The following is a 23,587-nucleotide window of genomic DNA, read 5'->3' on the forward strand; positions in this document are numbered from 1 at the left end:
TTTCTTGGGGAAAAAATAAAGACAGGGTATCCACAGCAGGTGTTTGCATTAGATGCTGAGACAGTGTCTCTGCGTCAACATCTCCTCTCATTCCAAGAGGTCTCACAAGCACAAAGCAAGGGAACAGTGTTGGAGTTGGTTTTGTGTCCTGTGTGCAGTGTAGCCATCAGAGCAGCACTATGCTCGACTGCTCTGCCAAGAAAACAACCTCAGAGCCAACCTGACAACCTTCATTTTGATGATAGCAGCTGTGATAGAAGGGCAAAAGAGTGAGAACTTTGGGCTCATCTGGATGCCTCTCTGCCTTGTAGGAGTGGAGGCTGAGAGAGAAAATTTTCCTGGTCTTTATAAGAATTATTATTTCCTCTCTCATTCAAGTGTTTCCTCTGTTGAAAGAACTGTGAGGTGAGAAATAGTTGAGACCACAACAGGGTGTGATTCTGGATGCTGAAGCATGTTGCTGCTGCCTCTCATGGTAAAGATTTTGTTTGGGCATTTGAATGATGTTGAGGCTGATTGCCTGCAGCAGGATTTAGGCTCTTCCAGGCTGGACATACAGGGTGAAGCTTGTAGGGGTTTTTGTCATTAATGTGAGTGAGGCTCGGCAGCTTCCTGATGAGGGAATATAAATCTTCTGTTTCTAGAGTCAGAGGAAAGTAATAATATGGAGGCAATGCTGAAGAAGGCAAGGAATCTAAATCCCAGAACATGTTTGCAAGAATGGATTTCAAACTATCACTGTCACATGTAGTTCTGAGATTCATACGACACAAAACTCAGCTTTCCCAGGTTAATGCATATATATGTGTAGAGAAAGAGTTTTAAGTAGTTTATTTGCTAAAAATATAGACAAACATTTAAATATTTCCTTCTAAATATGATGAAAAAACCCACTAAGTTTGATTAGGCAATCCTACCTAAGCTCATCAGTGCTTAAGATTCTCTATGGATCAAACAAATCACAAAATAATCAAGGCTGAAGAGGACCACTGGAGTACTCTAGCTCAAGATCTCACTCAAAGCAGGGTCAGTTCTGAGATCACAACAGGTTGCTGAGGCCTTGCATCAGCTGGATCTTGAAACTTCCAGTGTGAATGAGGAGTTTCCCTCAGACACTGTCCACCTGGAGAAATAGCTTCTGAAACTCTTCTGTTTCTATTTATGCTTCTTCCTCTGCCTTGCAAGTCTGTGAAGGGCCCAGCTCCACCTTCTTGATTACCTGCTTACAGATATACAGGGGAGACACTCTTCTCCAGGCTAATCAAGCCCAAGTCCTTCAGCCTCCCCTCTGTATTTTTTTTCCAGTAAGTATTTCTGAGACATCTGTGCCCTTATAAACATGATCAGAATTGACCAGTGTGCTCAGAAATCATTAAAGGGAAGCAACGAAGAAAACTTCAGATGAGCAGGATGGGACAAATCCTTTTAAAAATCTAGCGTGCAGATAAAAAAGAGGGAATAAAAAGGATCTTCTCTAGCTAACATTGCAAGGCTATTCAAAAGAGATGAATCAGATCAGATCTGAAGCTTCTAAAAATTCTGGGCAGTGCTTAAGAAGCACCATGAAGAGAGAAATAAAGCAAAACAGCATGTCAAAACAGAGCTATGGGAATATAATCTGCTCGACCCTAAAGCAGTCATTTTGATAAAAGCCAAACTAAAAACGTTTTCATGGAAGCTAACTTTAGCGTAGTGAGGATAATCACCTCTGCAGTCACCAGAGAGAAACAGGATCACATAATGGTCCTGCATGCTTCACTGCTCCTGCCCAGGCTGTAGAGGCAGTCTGGTGACATGAGCCTGAGCAGGCTAAGTCAGCCTTCATGAATGCCCTACAAAAAGTCTGCCTGCACAGTTATGATGTTAGGTAAGCTGCATCCACTGACAGCAGATTTTCCTGGCAGCCCAGTGGGCTGAAAACCATTGGCAGCAGAAGACTTTGCTTTAGCAGAGCTCCTTCCTTTCACAAGTGTTGAGTTTGGGTGCCTGTGACTGCCCCATTTCTCTTCCCCGTCTGAAACATGTGTGAAGCGGATTGCGGGTAGGAGAAGCTGTGTTGCAGGTATCTCCTCCCACATGCAGCTATTTGGAGCAGACTGTGGAGAGAGCATAGGGACCATTTTGAGATGGGGAAGAAAGAAAATGAAAAGCAGATTGCCCAGACCAGTTGTATCACACACCAGGCAAATGAGGCAGTGCCCAGGTATCATTTGAGAAACCCCTGGCTCCTTGTCAGATGTGCTCTTTTTTCATGGTACTGCAGCTTCATATACAAGCTCTGACAGTACAGGCAAAGCAACTTGATGTCGAATAAAAACGAAATGGACTCGCAGCAGCACCAGCAGCAGGTCTTTCATCAGTGTCAGCGTACAAACAGTACTTTAATGAGTTCTGACATGCCTTGGCTTTTCTACAGCAGTATTGACTGAACTTCTCTTTTAATCAAATAAATGCAATATACAGAGAGAATTAGTTTCATGTAAAGCCTTGAACAAACACCAAAGAAATCCTCCTACCTTAGCCCGCACAATCATTCTGATAAACTAGCTGTTCTTTTCTTATTAAACAGATAAAGCTTTCAAACACTTCACAGTCATTCTTCCTTTAGTGGCAAAGGATTTCATGTGCCACTGTTACTTCAATGATGATAATACAGCAGAGTTAACCTTATTTACCGGCTTTGACATTCAGTTACTTTCTCCTGGCTGTCTTTGGAAGACCTGAGTGCACTTCCAGGAGGTAGGCAGGTGCATATAGGTAAGTAGATATATACAGTGAATATATACAGAGATTAGTCAAAGGATTTCAGTTTTTTAGAGCGGAAAGGAAGATTATCCGTGACAAATGCAAATACACATGTATACATCTGAGTGTGGTTTGTGCATCACAGATTTGATTCAGTCACGCCTCCTGTTCTTGAAATAGTTTCTTTCCTGATGGGTCACTTACAACTGTTTATACGCCTAAAATGCTCTTTTGCAAGTTGCTTGGGTTTTTTTTAAGGGCAGCTTGGGGCATATTTGGATTTTTTTTGTGGCATTGAAACAACATCCTTCAGCTGAATCAGTCCATACCCGTGGAGGTCTTTGCCGGTTCACTCATACACTTGTACACTGCGCTCTTCTGAGTCGCTCGGTTGTGTGACGTCAACTCCCTGGAGGCTAGCAATGTCATTATCATTACCAGACAAAGACAGTTAGGTAATTTTGTCTGATGGGAGTGCAGATATTGACCTGAACTAATGTATTCTTATTTCCCAGAGAGAGATGCTTGTTGTAGCAATGTGACATAGCAGGGTTTGCTAATATTAATCTAAAGGCTGTGTTCTTTTTTAGCAGAGAAAAGCTTTTACATTCACATTCAATTTCATCACTTGACATATCTCTAGTCTACTTGCTAGACTTGAGATTCTTTGGCTGTTTAAAGACAAGTACACGGTCTTTGTATGTGCCTGTGAAATATTTTTGGCAACTTCTAATTTGCACATCTCTTGACCCTGCAGAGAAAATTGCCAAGCCTGTTCAAAAGGCTTGCTTTCTTCAGGACAGCCTAAGAAAAAATACCTTTAGGGGAAGGAGACTTGTAACAGTGATCACATCTGATGTATCTTGTGACAACACACTATACATATCTTACTCTGTTTTTCATTGTTGGCTGCTGGCAATGCGCTTGGAATAAAAAGTCTTTGCCTTAAAAAAATTGTTATTTGCACATTTTATTGCAATTTCCTTGAAAAGCAGATATATGCTGTGCATATAATAAGCATTACATAAACAGATTGTAGAAACAGGCACACTTTATAGTCCTTCTGGGGCATTTTATGATTATTATAACAAAAACAAATATATGCCAGAAGAACAACTCCTCCTTAAGAATGTATGATGAAATTGCTGTCAGTAGAAAACTGGTTAATAAATAATAGAGTGCAACTATTTAGTGATGCAGTAAGGGATTTTGTGCAATATGCTAAAATATAAACTTTGGTACATAAATACAAATTAATACTTGCACACTGCAATGATTCTGATTTGTGTTGGAGTCCAAATCATATAACACTCCCTCCAGATGTTAAGAAAGCAAAACTAGACAGCCCTGAAAAGGCAATCAGCCTTCCCTGAGACATGTGGTTTGACAGTGCTATCATCCTCTACTAGCTATGGTGGAAAAATAACCACAGCAACTGCTCCAGACAAGCAGGCATTGCTGTAACTGGAAAACATGAGTTTCCAAACACCTATAAACTTGTTATGATTCCATGACAGTCTTCAATACCAAAACATTTTAGTTGCAATGCCATATTCTCTATTTGCAGTGTCAAGCCTTGAAAAAGCCAAGGGTTTAAGAAAAAATTCAAACGATTTTATTTCTGTTTCAGCCACTACCAATCTGTGTAAGTGCATAGAAGATATAATCTGGCAGTAAGCATTACAGGCAGAAGATAATTAAAAATAAACTATCTGTAAATAGAATATTGCCTCAAGTCATCGAGCTCTATTTCTTTTATTGAAATGCTGTGTAATGAAAGGTACATGCAAAGTACATTTTCAAAAGAAGGGTTATTGGGTTTACTTTTCTTTGTCCAGGAAACTTCAGAAGTAAAGCTGTAAATCAATAGGTGACCTAACATTTACAAGGTACATGGTATATCCCCCAGAGGCTAGACCACAAATGTCTTTTCATCCCAAGCATAGCAATAAAAACCATGAAGCCACGGACACTTTGTCTGAGCCTGCCTTTCTGCCCAAAAGTAAGCTTTATTCTAGCAAAAAGGGCTAAGGACCCTTGCTGAATTATAGCTCTTCCCAATGGTTGTGCTGCCTCAAATTTAGAGCCCAAATCTGAGGATTTTTCTTAACAAGTTGCTTCCTCCAACTTAACAAAAGGAATGTTTTACATGGCAAAGGGGACTAACACATTTCATCAACAGAAAAAGTAAAGCCTGCTGCAGCTGCTGACAGATAGGTTGCAATAGGTTCACATCTCCAAATCAATGTACCCTCATATCACATGGAGTGTTATGTTTAATAATCAAAGCTGGAATCAAAGCATCACTCTGGGTTTGGAACTTTTAAAAAAACTTTCTATAGTCATGATGTTTACCTATTAACTGCATAGCACTTTCCTGAACAACTCTGTCTTTGAACACTACTGTAAATTTTAATACAACACTTCATGCTACTGTATTTCACAGTCTTTTGCCTTACTTTTTCCCAGCTGTAACAACGCTGTACTTTTTGTAACCAACAATGATGCCAACAGCAATGAATCTTCAGTATAGTTTCAGTATATTTATTTGCCTTGTACAGGCTTAACTTGATATTTGATAGTAAGAAAGGTTTTACTTTTTGGTGGTTTTTTTTTTTTGTTTTGTTTTGTTTTGTAGGTAATACAGAAACCATAATTGATGATTGTGGAGCTGAGCTTCTGTAGTATCCTACAATTGATTTGCTATTAAACTGGCAAAATAAGAAGATAATGTCACCAGCATTTACAGATTTGGCAGCAAAATACTTGGCACTTCGTCCCACTTGGGTTTCATTCGACAGAATTTGCTAAAATGGCTTTGTTTAGGGCAAAAGCTGGTAGAGTGATTTGGTTTAATTAAAACAAATTCACAATCTTTACCTTAGCCTTTAATATGGTTAAAGATAATCATATTCCTCCTTTTCTTTTGCCCCAGGATGTCAGGAAACCCCACAAGATAATATTTTTATCTTTAAATATTTGTATCTAAAGAACAAAGTAGTATATATTGCAGTTAAATTTCCTGTCCTACTAATCAAGTGGGCAAAACTGTCATTGAAAAAAAGAAAAGTCTTTCACTGCTGTGAAATTGATAGACTATTTTATTCTGCTTTTTTCTCAGGTTAGAATAAGAAAAGATGTCAGCAGGCTATTATTGCTTTGGAGGTAGTATTTCAATAACTGTCAATATAAGATTAAAAAAATATATCCATACATGTGTGTGTATATTCACTCAATAAACCCTGCTGGGTTTTGACCAAAATTGTCATTCACACTGAATTGGAGTCTCACAAAATATGGTGTGTGATTAATTCTCTATAAATCATGCAATAAAAAGTGAGGTTAGTGTTAACTTACATTTTTGAAATCTGAGTATACTGATGCTTCCCTGAAGATGGAAATTGCCACCTAGATCTATGGTCTGGCAGTTAAAAAAGCTCTAACACTGCTCTGCTGGAGTGGCAGACCCTTCCTTGGGGAGTTGGTTCAGGCTACCTCCATCTGTTACCTCTCAGCATCTTTGGATCTCTGGAACCCAGCTGAAAACTGCATTTTGAGCAGAAGCAACAGTGCAGGGCTGTTATAGAGGGAATGGAGATATAGCTACACGGCCTTTTGCAGGCTTAATCTTCCTACACTCATGCTGACTGACTGGGTACCAGCTTTTTTCCAAAAGCCACACATCCACGGTTGCTGCTGCAGCTGCTGGAGTCAAGGAGACACACAGCTTTGAGTGATCCCAGTGCAGGGACAAGGCATTCTCAAACACGTCAAGGCTTCAATGTGTACTTTCTGGATGAATATTTAAAACGCCTCTGGAACAGCAAGTCAGTGCTGATTCAGCTTTGGGGTACCTAGTTTCCTCTTATTTACCAACACAGCATTTTTGAACAACACCTGTTATCTACATTGACTCCTTTTTGTTGCCTACTTGTGTCTGCCAGCCATTCAGTTCTCTGAATTAGCCCACTTTTCCTCACTGACCACCTATGTGCAGCTCCCAGTTGCTTTTCCTAAGCTCCTTTCCCTAGCTGTCCCCTTTGCTAATGAACAGGTATCACCAGTATGGCACTTTACAACAGAAAAAGGAGGGGGAGAGGAAAGACGGCCAAAACTGCAATTAAAATAGGTAAGTGGAAATCTTTATTGACAGTGAAAGAATTTAGAGGAGCAAGGATAGGGAATCACAAAAGAAAAATCCACGTTGTGTGATACAGGATTAGGACATGTCTGTGTTATCTTCTTGTTCAGCTACAGTTTCAGAGTCATATCGAAATTTCTGATCCTCTCCAGGCATCATAATCATTCACTACATTACAAGAGTTTCCAGATGTTTAAATAAGTAGTACAGTGGTAGAACCCAACTAGGAGATTACTGTGGGTATTTAAGAAGAATGATGATCTAACAGAAACACCCCCAGGTATGATTCCCTTTCCTCTGTCCTGCATCTGCTTGTACAGTTGAAAACACCCTCTTCACTGTTATCCACCAAACAGCATCTTCTTAGCATTGGCTCCTCCACAAAGCTTTTGGTGGATGTACTAACTCAAACCTTTAAAGAGTAATCAGAAGACTAAAAAAAAAAATCCTAAAATCAGTGAGCCTGAAACTTTTTTAAGCATGTGAACAAGAAATTTCTTTCAAAATTCTTGGCTTGCCCCTTGCTTTTCATTATTATTTTACATTACAGAATTTGTTTGTTGTTCCCAGCTTCCAAAAGCAAACATTTCAATTAACATCCATATTTTTATTTTTGGGTTATTTCCTTATCTCCCTAGTTGTTTTGCTTCCCTTATTTCTCTGCAATGTGATTGTACATAGATTTATATAATTCATTTTTATTTTCTTCTTTTTCTCTTCTATTTTTTGTATTCTTCATTTTGCTGCTTCACTGCACTTTTCATCTTTCAGTCTTCTAGATTCTTTCCACTACCATTTGTTTTTGGTTTTATTATTTGTCTTCATTGTTGTTACTTTTAAAATTTTTATTCCTCTTTATTGTGAGTCTTTATGTATGTGTTTGTTTTCTGCTTTCTCGCCTTTACTGTCTCTTCTTGTCATACTTGCAACAGGAATTGTTTGTTCATAACATACTTCTATCAAAATATTGTACAAAGTTGCCAACAGCATTTTGTCTGATCAAAGTGTCAAAAAATTAAAAGTAAGCACTCCAGGCTGTATTAGGTGCTTAACTAAGTTCCACAGCTCTTATACAAGAAGGCTGATTTTTTTTAAAGCTGATGTTCATTTCCCTGGTTATGGTATCAACAGTGTGGGGAAGAGGGATGTTGAAAAACTTGCTTCATTTAATTTTATATGTTTCAGGACAGTGGTTTTACTTTGGTTCGCTTTTATTTGTTTCAAGAGGCTGATATAGGAGAGACACAGAGTTTTTTATGACTGTGAGAACCAGGTGAATGAAGAGGGTTTAGCATGGTTGGGGTACCAGAAGCACGGATTCCAGAATTTTGGTTCTTAAGATACTGCTGTAGAGTCGCAGAGGAATCCAAAGAGGAGAGGTAATCCAAAGAGGAGGTAGTCTCACGGTTTGGAATAAACTTTTCCATTTGTTGCTGGAAGGATATATTAGTTTTGCTTGAGCTCAGTGTGCAAGTTGGATTGCTATTCTTCTAGGGTAGAAGCTTATTCTTGTGTACAAGAACAGTCAATACTCACTCTGAGTAAATCAACCACAGTATTTACGACAGTACAGACATTTGACCAGCTCTAATTTTCACACTTGAGGTTTTCAGTTGCTGAATCTGGTTATTATTGTGTTAGCTTTAGTACATTGTGATGCTGTCAACTGAAGGTATAAATGAGTTATAAAAGAGCTTCTGCTTCCTGGGAAACTTATCTTTTCAATATTGGATAATAATTTACCAGAAAAAAGGCAGACAATTTCAAATTTTCTTGAAAGCATCATTTATCTTTTTTCTTTGCTTTATCATTAATCACAATATTTTGTCTCACATCTGATTTTTTTCTACAGTTGTATACTCTATAAACTGGTTTGAGTATAACATTGAGCCCATTATGAGGAGGAGACTGGATTAAATTCCTTTCAATGTGATTTTTTCTGTGATTCTTTGATTTTATGCATTTTTAAAATTCAAAAGCTATTTAAAAATTGAAAAAAACCAAAATATTACAGACCTGGAAAGAGAATATTTTTAAGTTATGAAATAGCTTTTCTGAAGCTTCAGTGAAATAAGCAAATTCATCTAACCAGTTTTGATCTCATTAAAATCATGTTTTCCAACAGGAAGATATCATTAGGAGCAAACACATATACTGTTAACCAGAGCATTCCGGTTTTGTTGCAGCATAAGTAACCTGGGAATCTGGAACCATTACCTCTCCAGTTCAAGGACTGTTAGTCTTGCTGAGTTTGTGCTGTCTTCACATTCATAGCTCTTAGCAGTGCCACCTGTCCCTGGCATATCTGCCACATAAAGATACGTGTGCACAACAAATAATGCTCATGTATACATACTCAGTTCAGGATTTATTCTGCATTTACCAACTTCACTAGATGCAAAATCAGCCACTTCCATTAGCACTTCATAAACAATGTCAGCTGCATATTATGTATGCACAGTTTGATCTAAGTGTAGCTCCCATGGGATTTTCCTCACCAGAACAGGATCTAGCTAAGAGGTAGAAACATAATGAACTAGAGTGCAAAAACCTCAATGAACCAGATTTGCAGGAATTTGTTGTTCTGCACATTAAGAGCCTGAACCAATATAATCAGTGATGAGGAAATTTGAAAAAAATAAAAGCTTATTCTAATCCAAAGACCATCCAAGTGTGTCAATAAATGATTTTGTAAATATCTCACTCTCACTTTCTTGTGAAATTGCTACATTTCTGCAAAATGGAGATTTAGTATTTCTAAAGACTGTTCCCCTAATATCAAGATTAATTTAGTTTCCTGGGTGAAAGTTCAGTTCAGTGTTGATCTTATTCAAATCGCCTAACACATATCCTGATAAATTAAAGTGATTGTGCATGAAAAAAATCTCTACTGTAAGGAAAAAGTACTAAAAAAAGAGAGAAAGAGAGATGCTGCTCAGCATTTGCAGGATCTCTAGGCTTATAATTTATCCGAGTGGCATAGAGGGTGACCTGAAGATTAGCAAATTCATGACACATTCAAAAGAAAGCTGAACATATTTCAGAGTATGGTCCTCATTTTTGATGAGGAGACCTCAGGTCAAAATGATCTATGAAGAATACTTGTTCCACTGACAACTCTAAAATGGAAAACCAAGAATGAAATTATATCATCTCTGAAGAGACTCCACTAAAGTGTCCCACATAATAATAAAAAAGGACAAACTAATATTGAAGATTAAGTGATAAACCCACATTGCCTTTCAATTTCTAGTGCATATAAGCTTTGCAATCGGTTTAATGGAAGGATATTCTGGAGGGCATGGAATTATGCCAGAATAGGGTCTCTCACATTATGTGAAATTTCCCTGTACTATTTTTATCTTAATTGTATTTTACACCTAAATCACCAGCGTTCTGCTGCAGTGTCATGCTGATGTTTAAGATGACAAACATGTCAAACCAGTCTGCCACAACACAAGTGAAGCCTTGAGGCTCCATAGAGGACAAACTGAACCATCAGAGTGCTCTTAGTAAAGGCAGAAGTAAAGAAAAAGCTTTTATTTATCTACTTAGGGTTCAGAGGGTAGAAGAATTCCAAAGTTAAACTTGTAATTAATTGTTCAAAGAATCAGATAAGTGCCTCTCTAGGCACTGAAACTTCCAATCAAATTCAAAGGCAGCACTTCTATCACTTTATTTCGAGGCATATCTCCTTCTCTCATTTTATTTCAAGGCATATCAATTTTGCTAGATGCCTCCCAATTAAGAGTTCTTCTAGGTTCCTGTGTCACCAGCACATGCCCATTGTATGTAGGCTGGTGCCTAGCACACTCTCCTCACCTGCTGAAGACCCCACTCCAGCAGAGGTATCAATGCGCTTGCAAAGTAAGGAAGGGAACCATTCCTTTACAGTTGAGGCAGCAGAAGTAGATGTTTTCTGTGGCAGAACAGGTAGGAAACATTGCACTAAATACTACTGAATCCTTAACTTGAGGGAAGTCCAACCCACGTATTCCAAGAGAATAGCATGAATGAGCCTGATAGGATGAACAACTGCCATGGGCAACATGCTGCCTTTCCTGCACCGCATTGCAAGAAACTTGAGTGGCATCATTAAGGGAAAAGAATATGCAGCAAGGAGTATTAGGGGTAATGGTTTTTGATAATCCTAGGCAGTAATCCTCAATTTCTCACCCTCGTATTAGCCAATGGGTTAAAAACTCTAAAGAAGTTTTCACAGCAAGAGCTGGGACCAGAAATCTACTTTTCAAGTTGTACACCTAATTTTAGCACCCAAAACTATTTGCTTATACACTCCTGTCTGGTTTATGGTATCTGGTATTTATTCACACCCGCTGTCTGAGTTTAATGTAGCTCAAAGTCTGGTCTTGCCTGACCACCTTGCAGGCTGATGCTCAAGGTAATGTCTGGGGAAAAGGAAGCTAAAGCCAAAGACTTCTCTAATCTCAGAGGAAAAGAAAAAACCAAAAAGACCCTAGCAAAAAGAAAAAAAAAAATCTACCTTATCTGTAGCTGGAGAACTGATCAAAACATCCTGTAGGCCTGAATCTGAGGTCACAAGAATTAACAGTATTTCAGATATTTCTGTCAAGACCTCAAGCAATTTCTAGAGAAATGTGAAGAAAAGCCAGCTATTAAATCAGCTGCTACCAGTTCTAGTTTTAGGTTTTGTACTGCACAACTTTTTTTTTCTGAACATGGACAGTCACACATGTAGATGATTCCTTCACACAGAACTCAGTCTTGTGACTCATTATGCTCTCATAGGATAAACCTGGGCTGCCAGCAACCTACTCTTTACTTGATTAGGAGCAAGCAGTAAGTAGATAGGTAAAAAAAGACAACTGGAAGTGGTTTTTTTGGGCCATCACAGCAAGTGTCTCAAAGGCATATTTCTCCTATGATTTTGTTAGTCAACTAGAGTTGACAAACTCTAGGTATTGACAAGTTGCGTGTTGCAAAGCAAAGAGAAGGGCTGGAGTCTCCCATGAAGTCTGTAGCAACCTCAGATTCCTCAACTAAAATTTAGGACTCTTTTATGGGAATGATAGGTCTGACACCTGAAACTTAGGAGATATCACAATTGATTGTGAGATAATTTGCCATCTAGTGGATATGTCTCTTTTAGGATTCTGCCCAAGCAGAAGACACCAATTAAAATTTGGTGCCTGCAACATTTAGGTGCTTTGCAAATCCCACTAGGTCCACCATCTATCAGCACCAAAGATGCCATTGTAACTTTGAACATGGGTCTGCATTAGAAGACAAAAACTTTGCTGATGTCCAGACCTTGATAGATTAAAAATCAGAATTGTTCATAGTAAGTCCCAGTTAAACTCACTAAAGAAGACACACACGTTAACTGGTTTTATTTGGCTGAAAACACAAAGTATCTTTTTGTCCAGAAAAATGCATGAGACTCTCCATATAAATAAACACAGCTTCTGGAACATTGTCTTTTGGCTGTGCTTTTACACCACCCTGAAGCAAGCACTGGTGTGGAAAAGCAAGGATGCCTGGGACTTCCTTTGCAGAAGTTTCTGATCGGCTGTTCCACCTGCCCACCAGCAATTACCATAATTTAAGGAAGCCTTCAGGGGTTTAAGACTCTCCTATTTTCCCACCGAGCTCAACATCTTGCTGTGAGACCTAAGGCACCACAAGAAGGGCAAATGGCACAAAATTATTCCAGCAGCTGGCAGTATGTGCACCATGGGGTATTCTCTCAGGAGCTGATAGCTTCCTCATGCCATAAGGTGGCAGAAAGAGAGATGCATTCCCTAGGAGCCGTATACACTTATATATGAGTATCAAGAGATCTGTTTGTGGATGTTTGTGTCATTAAAGGGAGATCTCTGAAAAGTCTACAGTGTGAACTTCAAGGCAATATATGCACGACCAGATGAACATTTAAATTATGGCAACGAAGAATATGTAATATCTGTCATCTCTTTAGATTGAAAATTTCTGCAACTGAAAATTGAGATCTATCCCAAGTCAGTGAAAATACAGAGCTCCACATTTCTTACCTGGTATTATCCATTCCAGTTCTGAAACCCTGTGTGTTTCAGTAGCTGGACTATAACATAGCTTTGAGTTTTGGGTGTTCTTTTTGAGTGCAGTAAGGGAGAAAGTTGTGAGTTTTTTGCTTTAATGACAATTTACCTCTTAGCCTTCTGCACTATCCTCTGCTGGTTTGCTGTTTCAGTAATTTATCTCCCTTGTCATCTTGCAAGCTCACCAGTGCAGGATTGATGTCATAAAATTTAAGGGCACCAGTTCACTTGCTCAGCTGGAGCACAGAATTTACAGGAAGAGTAAAGCTAGTGTAGATATCTAAAAGCTGAATAATAAAATGTCCCTTCATCTGTGTATTTAATTAGCTTCTTTCCTCATGATTACAAAGATCAGTACCAGGAAGAGAGGAGCTTTTAGGTCTCAGCAGGTTAACTCCACGCCAGAGGATTAGACAGGACCCAAACTGTGATGCTTAGTGTTCTCAATTCCAGGACAGAACTGGCATTCAGTATTCATCTAGTCTGCTCTGCAGTGAGGTGAGACATTTGGGGAACTGAAAGCTCTGAGTAATTAAAAAACACACAAACAGAAACAAAACAAACAAAAAACATGGAATAATTTTGGATACATTTTCACATATTGCTGTGTTAAAAAAAGGCAAATATGAATATGTAATAAATGATAAATTCTTTCCTCCTCCTTGTTATCACTGGCAACTATATTGCTTTGTCATACAACTGCTGCAAAGGCTAATCCTCCACACTTGGAAAATCTTCTTATTCCAACTGCCATGGCCCTGCTGAAGCCAGGGCTTATGTCCCTAAAAATAGGAGCAGGATTACTTAGGTTGCAGTTCACTGAAGTAGTTTAAAGGTTTTCAGATGTGGAGCAAGGAGAGAAAAAATTATTATTCTAAACTATCAAGGCTCAAAATTACCATTTTAATCAACTTTAATTAAAGACTTCATACAGTCCCTGTACAAAGGCTTCCAGCATGAATGAATTACTATCCCACCATGAAAAGGAACCACCAGTAGGAACTTATTTAAACTCCTTACCTCAAACTTTTCGTATCTGCCTCAGAATGTCCTGGCTTTAGCTTATTGATTTCAACCTTACAGTGCTGAGTAGGGGCTTTAAGAAGGATTTAGGCACTTGCACCCACAATTGCAATTCCAGCAATCCCTACTTACCTATGGCCTAACCCTGGGCCTTTTGGGAAAAATCAGGTCAAGGTGATGTTAAGGGCAGCCAAAGTCCAAGACTCACCTTTGTTCTGAGCAGGCAGTCAGGAAATTGAGTCTCAGCTGTATGCTAGGGAAAAAGAACAAACTAGAGGCAGAAGTGAGTCCAAAAGTTCAATACAAGATATCTGAACATGAAAACAGAGCAAAGAATCCAAACATTTGGAAATGCTTAAGAAGTTAAAAGATGTTACTGGGTATATTCTACTTTGAGAAGTGAAGGGGGAAGAGATTAAAATTTGTATGGGACTAAACCATCACCAGACTTTAGGCCAGGTCTCTGCCACTCATGCCTAAGCCCTGCTTAGATTCAGAAACTGGGCCTTCCTCTACCTAGCATTCTTCTTCTACTTAATATTCGCTGTTTAATGTGAGGTCTATTCTGGGAGGCTGGGCTGGAGTATTTCTAAAACAGGAAACAATTCCTTCCAAGAAGTAGTAGGAACCACTCTTTCTTGCACAGGACGCAGGAGAACACAGGCAGAAGAGCCTGTAGTTCAATTCAGTCTTTAGATCCAGGAAAGATGGATCTGAGAATAATGTCCCAACTATGGGAGCACACCCTGGTGCAAAGGGCAAGTTATAGTCTTTGACACTGACCCTTCTCGCCACATCCTCTCTCCTCTTTCTCTCCATCCAAGCTGTGTCACTCTCTGAAGGGGATTGCTGAATCAAAAGAAGACAAGACAATAGGACAAAGAAATATTCTAGTCCAATGTTAAGATATCAGCTTAAGATGAAAAAACATAGCGTTTTGGTGTCTGTGTTTCTGGGACAGTTTTTCTTTAGTATAAAACACAGCAACTGCTCTTTGACACAGAATAGTGTGGCTCAGGACATCTCCTGAGGACCCTGAACCTGGGTGCTCAAATTGGGCTCTACCTCTTTGTCTCCTTTATTCCTTTATTCCCCCCAGTAAACTTTTATTTATTTTCACCCACCTGAATGTTTCAGCTAAGGATGTGAAAGATGTCTCTTCCCATTCACACCTCAGTGTTCAGGAAACTTACCTTTGAGAGAGGAAATATGATTTTGAATCAAAGAAGATGCAATACAAATTTCTCATTCCTCAGAGAATGTCCTGAAAGTCAGACTTTTAAATGAAAATTTCATTCTGAGAAATTGTCTTGGCTTTGGATGTGCATGAGTACCCAACTTTTAGCCCCTTGGGACAGAGTCAGAAAACCCACATGTGCAGTCTCATGCTCCCTCCACTGTTTAATGCAGTTAGGACATGAAAACATGAGAGAGAAATTCTTTCTTCTCCTCAAACATCCCAGCGGCCCTGAGAGGATGTCCTGGCATGGCCAGTGCTCCCTGCTCTGGAGCACTGGCCATGCCAGGACATGTGAGCTGGCCAAGCCAATTCACTTCTCTATTTTTCTTCTTCCTTTTATTTTTCTGTTCCTCTCAGATATTCCTTTCTTACTTAATGCACAGAGTTATTGCACAGCAAAGCAGCTCCCCTGCTCAGAGCAGACTGCACTCCCTTCACTGGAAGATAAGTCTCAGCTTTGTCTCAGGGAAGGAAGGCTACAGGCCCTGGGCATCAAGGAGACAGAACACTCCTTACTTCTCTGCCTGTGTGGGAATCAGTGTCTCCTCAGGTTCATTTGTCAGCTTGGTGCTTCTCTGCTGCATAGCCCAAGGTGTCCCTCAGTTGCAATGAAAGTTTTCATGGCAAGGCTTCCAAGCCCCTGCACACACTGCACAGGAAGGTGAGGCACCAAATCCCCTGCTTCCATCTTCTTTCAGGAGACAGGTGCCTACAGACTGGGCCCTCTCATGCCCACTAAATTACAGGGATTTTGCTTCTATTCTATCACATTCCCTCTCCTTCAACATAGGTAAGAGTAACTTAAAAATATTCCAATGTGCGATAAAATAACTTTTTTTGCTTGTATATGTTTGGCTGTTGGTTCAGGGTTTCTGCTCAGATACAACTATGAGTGGGACCTCTGAATCTGCTGAATCTCCTTTCTGTTTACCTTGATTAAACACCAGTGTGGACTTTATCCAAAAGAAGCCTTTGGTGGCAGGGAGTAGTGGATGGGGATGTCTCTGTGGAGTGAATAGTTGCAAGTAGGCTCATTAAGGGGGTTGTTTTCCAATGGGCCAGAAGAGTGATGGCACTGTGCTCTGACTATAAAAATTAGTTTTATCGTTCTTCACATACCTTGTCTGTCATATCAACCAGCCAAAAAACAAAAACAAAAAAAAAAAAAAAAAAAAAAAAACAAAACCAAAAAAAAAGCCAGAACTCCTCCAGCTAAACCTGCGTTCCTCCAGCTGGACAGATGGCGTCCCTTCCACAGCCAATGTTTCCACCTTCCTCTCCGCTGCGCTCCATCTTTCTGCCATGTTTGCGTAATCTGATCCCCACCATAACTGACAGGGCAGTAGGGAAGGTCTCAGTCACTGAAGGGACTGGCTGGAAAATGTAACCCATGGATTGGCAGCAAGGCAGGAATGCTCAACTGGGAACCCAGTAGGCATAAAGATATAAATAGACTCGTGCTTTGGTCCAGGTCAGATCTGCTTCAGGAACCCTATCCTTGAACAGTGAGCAAATACATGACTTCAGTTTCCACAGCTATCTGTGCCTGGCAACTCTCAGGAGCAGGGCCTGTAGAACAAACTCAAATGTATTTTGCCAAAGATTTATCTAAGCTGTCTATGGAAATGTTATAATGCATTAGTGTTTAAAAAACTGCTAAGTATTTTAGCAAATAATCTCTTTCCTGTAACTTTAATTAATTCTAGCAACTTCTTTCCTTCAGGTAAAGATTTTTTGAAATTCTATTCTTTATGTTAATTTCCTTAGATAAATAATGCTAAAGAACTGAGGACACTTTCTAATAAACCAGTGTCATAATAAAAAAGTACTGATCAGACAGATTTCTTAAAAAGAAACCTTCCTATGTGAAGTTTATCTCATTTATTTCCAAATAAAATATTTTACAAGTTAGACAATGAATAGTAAAACATTTCTATTACAATTTAGGGAGATATGCCCTCAAGATAGCTGAAAGCTCCACCAGATGAAAAAAATAGAATTTTTTTTTATATTCTCTTTTTTTTTAATCCACAAACTTAGCATATATTGTAGATTTTGTGTTTTGATATTTCTAACACTGGATGGAAGTGAAAAATGTTTAATACCTATTTGTTTAGCTCAAGCCTCAGCCTATTCCAGCTGCTTCATATGGGTCTCTTCCTGTCTTCACCAAACAGTCTAACAAATACATGCAGTATTTGTTGTACACTGTGTTACTAGAGGAAATATCTCAGGTTTTGTTTCTTTTCCCTGTTCTCCACATGGTGTTTCTTTTATTTTGGTCATTTCATATTGTTCCCAGTTTTGTCAACCAAGCCAAATCTTCTGGGACCTGTTGATGTCACGGTGATCTGTGACCTTGTAGAACAACAAATTATGGATTCACGTGGAGTGGCCAAGTGCTCACAATATAATCTGATGAAGTTTTTCACTTCAATAATCACCTTCTAAAATGCAGTAGCAGATTTCCATTTTCATCCAACAAGCCTCTCAAGCAGGGAATGCAGTTCCTTCAATATTCTGAAGTGTCTAGAGATTGTGCTTAAGACATTTGATACAGAAATCTCCCCTCTATATCTACTAAGGCATCATGAGAAGTGGGCTTTTTCTCTCTCTCGTAGCCTTCTAATTCAATTACTCAGGTTTTCCTCACTGGCAAACTGCATTGCTGATACTATTCTGACACATGTACTTGAAAGGCACTCCTTGCATAAGCAGTAGCTCCATTTCAGATGCACACAACTGGCTAAGCAAACATATGTACAAATATATGTACAACCTCTCCCTGGGGCTCCTACATAGTTTATCAGCAGAGGTCATGGGCCAGCCATTGGATCCCTTCAAGTGATCTCTTGCAGCTTTTAGGTCTGATTGTAAAATTATGGTCTGCTTAAAACTTAAAACGCTGCTTAAAATCATTATATACTTACAGAAGAATATTTGGCAGTGATGGACTCAGTTCTTATATGTACCATAGGTTTCCTGGGTGATTTGCAAGCAATGTATCTTGCCCTGTATTTTTTCCACAAATTTAAAATGAAAACAAACAACAAAATCAGACAAAGAAAACAACCAAAAAACCCACAACCATATCCCACATAAACTAGGAATGTCATTTCTATCTTTTGTGACGGGGATTTGAACTCTGTGGGAAATGCATAGCTTCTGTGCATACTGGGTATGTATTTACCTACAAAAGGCCAAAACTCTTTCAGAGTCTCCTGATGCTGTTGTAGCACAGACAGTAATTTCTACTGCATACAAAGGATTTTGAACTTCTAAATGGTTAGAATTCTCAGCTTTCACAGGCTGAGAGAGAAGGGGTGAAAAATAAATATTCTAATAAATTTTCCAGATATTTTCTGATAATTGTTATTTTTAATTTCTAAGACTTTATCACTATGATAAATACCATGCGTCTTTTTTGCTCTTCCAACTGCTGACAAGAATGGCCAAAATTATGTTTCTGCACACTTAAAATTTCTTTCACTCTACCCCAAAACAGCAGCTAGAATTTGTCCTTTTACTATTTTTTAATCTCTGTGAGCTATCTCAGGCTACATGCTGGGCTAAAGAGTTAATTCTTGGATTCTCAGATGATGGAACGTCTTACAATCTCCTGCTCTTCATTATGTTTTCCATACAGTTTTATTCAACAGCCACCTATAAACCCACCCTTGCTTTTTTTTTTTTTTCCTTTTCCAGTCACCCTGCAAATCGGCTGAAAAGTGACCATCTGGTCAACGGGGTCAATCTCCAGCCTGATTCAGAAGCAGAAATTATATTATATGCTCTTTTTCAGGAAACATGATCTAATCATGGGACAGAAAGTGGTGCTAGGGGCTATCTGATTTATCACTCTGCCCAAAAGTAAGATTAATTTGTTTTATGATGCTTGAAATAGATGTTTGTCTAGCAAATTCTAAGAGATCTCCCATGATGAAACTGCTAGAGTCTTGCCAAGAAATATCTCCTGCTCTTTGAAAGGATACTAATGAAATATGTAAAGTAAAGCCTAACCTGATGATTTATAAGAGAATGATTAGGTTATCAGATGGTTCTATATAATTTCTAGTCCTCTCTGAAACAATGAAAATGTGCTTGTGTTCCACAAGGAGCAGGTGTAAAAATCCATAACACAACAAAACTGAAGATGCAGAGGCCATACTTTTACATTCAAGAGATATCTAGGAGAAATACTAACCATGTAAAATTTTCCTAAAATAATTATCTAGTTCTATTCCACTAATTAAAATACTAAAATGCTCATCAAAATGAGGAGATGTAGATCATCCTTTGGACTTACCATAGCTAGGCAAAGAAAAAAGGTAGAAAATAATCTTTTTCTGTCTTTTCACTGTTCCAAGATATCTATTTATCTATGTGACCTGAAGATCACCTAGAACAAGAAAATTATGCTTTTACATTAAATATATGTATGAAAATTCTTGGCTCTCCTTCATGCTGTTCATGGAGGACAGATCAGGCTATAAAAATGAAACAGCAGTGAAAAATAATGGTTATCACTCTATAAATGTTGAATAAATCCCAGTAAATCAACAATATTGTAAAAAGAATATATATCTTACAGGTACAGAACTAAACAACTTCTGTGATTTTCTTTTGCTTGAAACAGATTTAAACCTGAAGGAAGAAGAAATCAAACAAAGCAAGAAATCACAGAGAGGAGTTGCCATATGGTATCCTTACTGTTCTGGTAGGTGTTTAACAACAATGAAGCATCTGCTGGTCAGTTCCGTGAACATCGTTTCAGAATGGAAAGACAGATTGAGAAAATTCTCATAATCTCACACATTAAAACAGACCAGGAAACATAAATTTCTCTTTGAGGCTCAATCAACTCTTCATCGACTTCTCCTACACGCAGTATAGCCATGTGTTATGGTGTGTGTTTGTATGAGCATCTCTACATGTCCTCACAGTCACAGTACTATGCAACAGAGGCTTACCATGCTTTGGAGAGCAACAAAATTTGGAATTTCAAGTATTGTGTAGCCCAGATACAAAAACAAATATATGTCATTAAAATTACTTAACAAATATATGGGCTAACAAATATAAGTCATTAAAATTCACCATAAAAATAATTGTGAATTACTTAAAAATATAAACAATTCAGGAAAAATTGTTTATGCAGAAAATCTTTTTCTACTCACATAAAATTCAGCACGTACAGTTCCTTTGTTTCTCCTACTTTTCATTTTTTTCGGATGATTTCAGATTTTTTCCTTCTCTAATGAAAGACATTTAATTTGAAATGTAATAAGGCCTCTTCAAATCTAAAGTCATAAAACTGAAAATAGCATTTTCACAACTAGACACATTTTTATAGTAAGAGCTATTTGCCTTCTCACATCTTGAGGTGAGATTGACTTTACACAGTACTCTGAAGACTATACATTTGTCCTGAAAATATTGATTGATTTCAGTGTCCTGAAAATAGTGACTAATCTAGAAGACTGTCTTTGAATTTGAAAAAGTTTTTAGAATGCTTTTTTGTGTAGAAGTTCAGTAGAGAGTAATAAAAATGACATATTTATTTAACTTAAAAAGCTGTGAAGACTTATATAGTGTAGAGTACATGGGAAAGAAAAGTACAGTGCTCTATTATGATAGAAATGTAAATTAATTAAGACTTTTGACAGCAATACCTGCTAATAGTGAGGCAGTTAGAAATAGCAACTGTTTGTAATAATGGTATTTTTTATGTATCCCAAGTACAGGAAAGAATAAACTCACTGAAGAAAAAACTGGTAATTTTTTTCTGGTGTATTTTTAACAGTTTAGATCCTTTCTTCTTGCATTATGTTATGGTTCAGTGGCTGTCATTTAGTTTTCATCAACTCTAAACTTCCCCAACCAAATACCTTGTTATTTAAAATTCTAAAACTCAGATTATAAATCTTGAACATTTTCAAATTATTCTGGGGGTATGACAAAAATTTAAATGTTTTGGACTTTGCAGAAAGAAAAAAAAATTGAAATCTGGTGCTTTTGGAAAATATTTAGTAAATCGAGGCCTTTTTTTTCCTATATGCTAAAAGTATCTGATTAATGTTCTTAAACCACATTGTACCTCCTCTTGTGCTCATGCAGAGGTAGGACTTGGTTACTTTGACAGGTATATATTTTTAGAAAACATTTCCCAGGCCAAAACTTTTGCCTATTTCTCTCCTTTCTCATGAGAACTGTTAGAATTCATTTCACTTTTCATTGACTGAACTCATGAACCTTAACAAAGGCTGGGGAAAATCAGATCTTTTAAATTAACTTAGAAAGATCTTGTCCATGGCTTTTCTATTAATGCAGACCATCACCAGATCACATTTAACTCTTTCCAATCTTATCTAGTGCCTACAGTGTCTTATGGGGTGACTAAACTACTACAGATATCCTCATCTTTGTAAACTAGTCTCTTTCTTATACCCAGGAATATGACTCCAGGGCTCATCACTGCTTGGATAGCTGGTAAATACATAGTTCTGTATTTACCAGAGTGCAGCAGTGAGAGGCAGAGCCTCCTTCAGGGGTTGAACTCTGCAGCTAGTTAGGTACAGTTCAGAAGACCTTGTTGTTAAAACCAGTTCCAGTTCAGAGCCAAGCTCAGTTGGTGTGAGGATGGTTCTTTCTCTCACTATCCTTTTCATCTTTCAAGCTTTCAAATTAAAATCAAGAGGTCTTGCTCTGTCTCCATGCTCCAAAGCTCAAACCTAATCTGAGCATTCAGAGTCAGCACGCTGGAGAGCTTTGAATGGGCTGGAGATACCTCTAAAAAAGGCTTGCTGCCATTGTATTTAAAGGTCGAAGACTCTTGGAGGTAAAAATCATGCAGTTAAAGAAAACTAGTAGAAATATTTCCCCTGCAAAAAGCTGCAAATTCAGTTTTCTGCGGGATGTGCAGTTCTGTCAGAGTTTTGACCAAAATAAGGTATTCTAGGAGAAGATCTGACATATTCACACACGTCTCTGCTTCTCCCTGCCTGCTCCACCAAGTGCCCCAGCTGTAGGCCACAGACTTCTATGGATGCCCTGGCATATTTTCCCCAAATTGCCCATCTGATATCTTCCTGTAAGAGTGAGACTTCCAAAGTTTCCTGCTCCTCACTCCCCCTCTAAAATGTCTCTGAGAGTTGGCTAAGCCCACAGTTCCTCTAGCTAGTTGCTCCTTTCTCAACCAGTCGTGCCCCTACCCCACCCCAGTACAGGCTGGAGAAACACCCAGACCCAAGAAATGATCTGTCTGTGCTGGATAAAAGTCTGCATTTAGGAAAGCCTGAATTCAAATTTTGGAGGCTTAGTTCCCTTGGAAATATTGTCTTAAACAGAATGTATTTCCTAAATCAAAATGAGTGGAGAATATATTCCTTTTCCTGACCACTTGCAGTTTGCTAACCTAGAGGGAGGACTAGCTTGGTGATTCATACCAGGAAAATAACTCTTTAAAGTACATTTTGTACTGAAAAGAATTAGGATAACCTTTAATTTATAGTATGAATCACCAAAAAAACATATTTCACAGCTAGTGCATCATACTTCCCCTGTGTGGTCCCCTGGATGTGAGGGGTGTCTGTGCCTGCCTCTGTCTGTAGGGCCATTATCTATGATGTCACATTGTCACTGCTGTGCTTGCCCTGGGATTGACCTCTCCTCTCATCTGACAGCACCAAGCTCTGCCACATGGCAGAAAAAGACTGTCAAACTTGCTCCAGGCCACAGGAGAGGAGAAAATGCCCTGGTCATCTCCACCTTGGGGGTGTTTCCATCTGTGTAGTGAGGTGAAATGTCTGCATGGGCAAGGACAGGCAGGAGCCACGCCTGGCTGCTGGCAGCCTTCACCAGGGAGAAGGAAATCCTTGTTCAGGCCTTGTGTTGGCAGCTTCCTCTGCCTTCATAACTCGGATGGGCTTTACACACATCCAAAGATAGGTGACAGCTGAAAAACAGAAGGATGCAAAGATCATGGATCCACAAGCTGGCACCTAAAAACTGGAGTTCATGGTGCTTTTACTCCCTTGGGATCTAACCCTGAGGGATCACTGATCACCACACCTGTTACAACAGCTGCTCTCAGCTATATCCAGTTTCCAGAAGTCCTTGGAGGCCTCTGGAGTGTTTTGAGAAGCAAACGGTGGCATGGGCTCCTTTGTGGAAGTCCCCTGCAGCTGGCAGGTTATGTCATCGCTGTGCACGCCTGCCTGCAGTGCGACTGCACCAGCCCTGGACTCAAAGGACCCCCGCAGGGGAAACTCATTTTGCCAGTCTGGGAAGGGAGAAGAATTCTCCCTAGATCTGGTCAGCACACTTGTCAATCCACAAATGTGTATAAATGATTTTTTTTTTCCCCAGTTATATCTTTCC

General features: G+C 38.9%; 1 long non-coding RNA gene across 1 annotated transcript in view; it reads right to left on the reverse strand.

Annotated features, from left to right (window-relative positions):
• Nucleotides 1-23,587, reverse strand: part of LOC131082646 (uncharacterized) — a 73,180-nt gene that overhangs the window by 34,926 nt on the left and 14,667 nt on the right. Inside the window, exons 2-3 of the long non-coding RNA XR_009114373.1 lie at nucleotides 15,093-15,161; nucleotides 14,177-14,221 (exon numbers count right to left, since the gene is read on the reverse strand). This is a non-coding gene — a long non-coding RNA (uncharacterized LOC131082646). The remainder of the gene's footprint in view (nucleotides 1-14,176; nucleotides 14,222-15,092; nucleotides 15,162-23,587) is intronic.

Source organism: Melospiza georgiana, chromosome 4 (assembly GCF_028018845.1).
Source record: "Melospiza georgiana isolate bMelGeo1 chromosome 4, bMelGeo1.pri, whole genome shotgun sequence".
Lineage (NCBI taxonomy): Eukaryota > Metazoa > Chordata > Aves > Passeriformes > Passerellidae > Melospiza > Melospiza georgiana.